Genomic DNA, 6,002 nt, shown 5'->3' on the forward strand with positions numbered 1-6,002 from the left:
CTGGTCTATGCCATCCACTACTTCCTGGTCTATGCCATTCTTCTTCTCCAAGCTCCAGATCACAGGATTGGCTAGCACCATCCTCTACTTTGGTTACACCATGATCATGGCTCTCATCTTCTTCTTATTCACAGGTAGGTAGCTGGGGGGGGTGGGGCTTCATACTGTAGCTTGCCATGATGAGGATGGACTAGGTCAGAGGGCAGAGGTTATCCTCATTAGTCCAGTTTAATGGACTGGACCAAATAGGACTGGGCATCCTCCCACCCTGACTGTTATGCTGCCTTTCTGGGGTTTAGGTTGAGGTGCAGCTCTACTCGTTTTCACACACACACACACACAGTCGGATGGTGTGTGTGTGTGTGGCGTCTGTTGTCGTAGCAATGAGAGTTTCCTAGACAGCAGGATGTGGGATTGACAAATGGCCCTGGGAAAGTGTGATTTTCATAGTTTCTCTCTTTCTGTCAATTACATGTCTTGTCTCTCTCTGTCAATTACATGTCTTGTCTCTCTCTGTCAATTACATGTCTTGTCTCTCTCTGTCAATTACATGTCTTGTCTCTCTCTGTCAATTACATGTCTTGTCTCTCTCTGTCAATTACATGTCTTGTCTCTCTCTGTCAATTACATGTCTTGTCTCTCTCTGTCAATTACATGTCTTGTCTCTCTCTCCATCAGGAACGATTGGATTCTTCGCCTGTTTCTGGTTCGTCACCAAGATCTACAGCGTAGTGAAGGTGGACTGAGTAGTTAACCAAAAACTAAACCAATGGATTTTCCTGTTTACTCTGCCACGCCCCCTCACCCCCTCCCACCTCACCCCTCACCCTCCCTGGGCTGGAGGGACACTATTGTTACGTTACACCCTGACTGCGTACGGTGACCAGGGCCCACTGGTCTAAATAGGGAGCCGTTTGGAACACAACCCTTGTCTACTGTGTGGAAGACGCATTTATGTCAGAGCAGCAAGACACCAGAGTCTTCCCCGTGTGTGTGTGTGTGTGTGTGTGTGTGTGTGTGTGTGTGTGTGTGTGTGTGTGTGTACACACATCTATACATAATGCAGTCTGGAGTGCAGGAAAACCTGTTGGAGGTCCAGAACCTACTGCACATCAATGAAACATCCCTTATTCACCTCTGACAAATGGAAACAGGAAATCTAGAAGGTTGTGACTATTAACACCCCCTCCCCCGGTTACAGTTAGTTTCTGTCCCCACGTTGGCACACTAAGGTGATTTTACGTTGTCATTCAAACTATTAATAGTATTGGACAATATGATTGTAAATAACTTTTTTTTTTTTTTCTAATGCTGATGAATGATTTGGGGTCGTAATAAACTTATAAACTGAGATGGAATCCTCCTCTAATCCATGTTCTGGGCTGGTAGTGTAGTTGGATGAGTCCCAAATGGCACTCTAGTCTGCACTACAAAAGTAGTCTGCACTATGTAGGGAATAGGGTGCAATTTGGGATGAACACATTTTCTCTGGGGTTTGTTTGTTTTTATTTTGTATTATAAATGCTTGAGTATTAATCAACTGGTCTGTTATTTAACTTTATATTCCAATTACATTTTTTTTTGTCTATTCATTTTATTTTTGCCTCAGACACGTGCCTCATCAGTAGTTCATTTTATTTTCAAAAAACAACCGTTTGGGATTTTGTGAGAGGCATCACTGACTTCTATGTTCCAAATGGCACCCTATTCCCTATGTCGTGCACTACCCTTGATCAGGGGCTCGGGTCTAAAGTAGTGCACCACATAGGGAATAGGGTGCCGTTTGGGACATCGTCCATCAGTTATGTGGGGGATCTGATTCTTATATCCTTTCAGTGTAAATATACTCTCTTCATAAATGATACTAGTTGCATTAGTCTGACCGAGCATCTGGGTTCCTTCACTGGTTTGAAACGATGTAATTATGATCTGAAAAACAAGAAATGGTCCATTTAAAAATAAAACAATGTTCCTGTTTTGAGTGTTTTGTTTTCCTGTGTCTATAAGAGCGTCGTCAGTGTAAAGTATTGAACAACACAGTCAAGTGAGGTCGATACATTGAACCGGCGCTGAGGAGAGGCCCTGCTGTGGTGCCCACTAAGCTGAGGAGAGGCCCTGCTGTGGTGCCCACTAAGCTGAGGAGAGGCCCTGCTGTGGTGCCCACTAAGCTGAGGAGAGGCCCTGCTGTGGTGCCCACTAAGCTGAGGAGAGGCCCTGCTGTGGTGCCCACTAAGCTGAGGAGAGGCCCTGCTGTGGTGCCCACTAAGCTGAGGAGAGGCCCTGCTGTGGTGCCCACTAAGCTGAGGAGAGGCCCTGCTGTGGTGCCCACTAAGCTGAGGAGAGGCCCTGCTGTGGTGCCCACTAAGCTGAGGAGAGGCCCTGCTGTGGTGCCCACTAAGCTGAGGAGAGGCCCTGCTGTGGTGCCCACTAAGCTGAGGAGAGGCCCTGCTGTGGTGCCCACTAAGCTGAGGAGAGGCCCTGCTGTGGTGCCCACTAAGCTGAGGAGAGGCCCTGCTGTGGTGCCCACTAAGCTGAGGAGAGGCCCTGCTGTGGTGCCCACTAAGCTGAGGAGAGGCCCTGCTGTGGTGCCCACTAAGCTGAGGGAGAGGCCCTGCTGTGGTGCCCACTAAGCTGAGGAGAGGCCCTGCTGTGGTGCCCACTAAGCTGAGGAGAGGCCCTGCTGTGGTGCCCACTAAGCTGAGGAGAGGCCCTGCTGTGGTGCCCACTAAGCTGAGGAGAGGCCCTGCTGTGGTGCTAAGCTGAGGAGAGGCCCTGCTGTGGTGCCCACTAAGCTGAGGAGAGGCCCTGCTGTGGTGCCCACTAAGCTGAGGAGAAGGCCCTGCTGTGGTGCCCACTAAGCTGAGGAGAGGCCCTGCTGTGGTGCCCACTAAGCTGAGGAGAGGCCCTGCTGTGGTGCCCACTAAGCTGAGGAGAGGCCCTGCTGTGGTGCCCACTAAGCTGAGGAGAGGCCCTGCTGTGGTGCCCACTAAGCTGAGGAGAGGCCCTGCTGTGGTGCCCACTAAGCTGAGGAGAGGCCCTGCTGTGGTGCCCACTAAGCTGAGGAGAGGCCCTGCTGTGGTGCCCACTAAGCTGAGGAGAGGCCCTGCTGTGGTGCCCACTAAGCTGAGGAGAGGCCCTGCTGTGGTGCCCACTAAGCTGAGGAGAGGCCCTGCTGTGGTGCCCACTAAGCTGAGGAGAGGCCCTGCTGTGGTGCCCACTAAGCTGAGGAGAGGCCCTGCTGTGGTGCCCACTAAGCTGAGGAGAGGCCCTGCTGTGGTGCCCACTAAGCTGAGGAGAGGCCCTGCTGTGGTGCCCACTAAGCTGAGGAGAGGCCCTGCTGTGGTGCCCACTAAGCTGAGGAGAGGCCCTGCTGTGGTGCCCACTAAGCTGAGGAGAGGCCCTGCTGTGGTGCCCACTAAGCTGAGGAGAGGCCCTGCTGTGGTGCCCACTAAGCTGAGGAGAGGCCCTGCTGTGGTGCCCACTAAGCTGAGGAGAGGCCCTGCTGTGGTGCCCACTAAGCTGAGGAGAGGCCCAGCTGTGGTGCCCACTAAGCTCAGGATGACCTAAAGGTCACATAAAGGCAAGACCTTCTGTTCAATTCGCTGACATTTGTGAGACGGGATCGACGGGGAAGTTCCCCCACAGAGCCAGAGACATTTACATTTAAGTCATTTAGCAGACGCTCTTATCCAGAGCGACTTACAAATTGGTGCATTCACCTTATGACATCCAGTAGAACAGTCACTTTACGATAGTGCAACTAAATCTTAAAGGGGGGTGAGAAGGATTACTTATCCTATCCTAGGTATTCCTTAAAGAGGTGGGGTTTCAGGTGTCTCCGGAAGGTGGTGATTGACTCCGCTGTCCTGGCGCCGTGAGGGGAGTTTGTTCCACCATTGGGGGCCAGAGCAGCGAACAGTTTTGACTGGGCTGAGCGGGAACTGTACTTCCTCAGTGGTAGGGAGGCGAGCAGGCCAGAGGTGGATGAACGCAGTGCCCTTGTTTGGGTGTAGGGCCTGATCAGAGCCTGGAGGTACTGAGGTGCCGTTCCCCTCACAGCTCCGTAGGCAAGCACCATGGTCTTGTAGCGGATGCGAGCTTCAACTGGAAGCCAGTGGAGAGAGCGGAGGAGCGGGGTGACGTGAGAGAACTTGGGAAGGTTGAACACCAGACGGGCTGCGGCGTTTCTGGATGAGTTGTAGGGGTTTAATGGCACAGGCAGGGAGCCCAGCCAACAGCGAGTTGCAGTAATCCAGACGGGGAGATGACAAGTGCCTGGATTAGGACCTGCGCCGCTTCCTGTGTGAGGCAGGGTCGTACTCTGCGGATGTTGTAGAGCATGAACCTACAGGAACGGGCCACCGCCTTGATGTTAGTTGAGAACGACAGGGTGTTGTCCAGATCACGCCAAGGTTCTTAGCGCTCTGGGAGGAGGACACAATGGAGTTGTCAACCGTGGATGGCGAGATCATGGAACGGGCAGTCCTTCCCGGGAGGAAGAGCAGCTCCGTCTTGCCGAGGTTCAGCTTGAGGTGGTGATCCGTCATCCACACTGATATGTCTGCGATTCGCCACCTGGTCATCAGAAGGGGGAAAGGAGTAAGATTAATTGTGTGTCGTCTGCATAGCAATGATAGGAGAGACCATGTGAGGTTATGACAGAGCCAAGTGACTTGGTGTATAGCGAGAATAGGAGAGGGCCTAGAACAGAGCCCTGGGGGACACCAGTGGTGAGAGCGCGTGGTGAGGAGACAGATTCTCGCCACGCCACCTGGTAGGAGCGACCTGTCAGGTAGGGACGCAATCCAAGCGTGGGCCGCGCCGGAGATGCCCAACTCGGAGAGGGTGGAGAGGAGGATCTGATGGTTCACAGTATCGAAGGCAGCCGATAGGTCTAGAAGGATGAGAGCAGAGGAGAGAGAGTTAGCTTTAGCGGTGCGGAGCGCCTCCGTGATACAGAGAAGGCAGTCTCAGTTGAATGACTAGTCTGAAACCTGACTGATTTGGATCAAGAAGGTCATTCTGAGAGAGATAGTGGGAGAGCTGGCCAAGGACGGCACGTTCAAGAGTTTTGGAGAGAAAAGAAAGAAGGATACTGGTCTGTAGTTGTTGACATCGGAGGGATCGAGTGTAGGTTTTTCAGAAGGGGTGCAACTCTCGCTCTCTTGAAGACGGAAGGGACGTAGCCAGCGGTCAGGGATGAGTTGATGAGCGAGGTGAGGTAAGGGAGAAGGTCTCCGAAAATGGTCTGAGAAGAGAGGAGGGATAGGGTCAAGCGGGCAGGTTGTTGGGCGGCCGCCGTCACAAGACGCAAGATTTCATCTGGAGAGAGGGGGGAAAGAGGTCAGAGCATAGGGTAGGGCAGTGTGAGCAGAACCAGCGGTGGTGTCGTTTGACTTAGCAAACGAGGATCGGATGTCGTCGACCTTCTTTCAAAATGGTTGACGAAGTCATCTGCAGAGAGGGGGGATTCAGGAGGGAGGAGAAGGTGGCAAAGAGCTTCCTAGGGTTAGAGGCAGATGCTTGGAATTTAGAGTGGTAGAAAGTGGCTTTAGCAGCAGAGACAGAGGAGGAAAATGTAGAGAGGAGGGAGTGAAAGGATGCCAGGTCCGCAGGGAGGCGAGTTTTCCTCCATTTCCGCTCGGCTGCCCGGAGCCCTAGGCTCTGGGCAATGAGGTGCCCAGAGCACCTCATTGCCGACGGAGGCTTGGTCTAAAATGGCCACAGTGGTCAGGCTGGTTATAATGGTCACAGTGGTCAGGCTGGTTATAATGGTCACAGTGGTCAGGCTGGTTATGATGGTCAGGCTGGTTATAATGGTCAGTGGTCAGGCTGGTTATAATGATCACAGTGGTCAGGCTGGTTATAATGGTCAGTGGTCAGGCTGGTTATAATGGTTAGGCTGGTTATAATGGTCACAGTGGTCAGGCTGGTTATGATGGTCAGGCTGGTTATAATGATCACAGTGGTCAGGCTGATTATAATGGTCAGTGGTCAGGCTG

Source organism: Oncorhynchus keta, unplaced genomic scaffold, assembly GCF_023373465.1.
Source record: "Oncorhynchus keta strain PuntledgeMale-10-30-2019 unplaced genomic scaffold, Oket_V2 Un_contig_6632_pilon_pilon, whole genome shotgun sequence".
Lineage (NCBI taxonomy): Eukaryota > Metazoa > Chordata > Actinopteri > Salmoniformes > Salmonidae > Oncorhynchus > Oncorhynchus keta.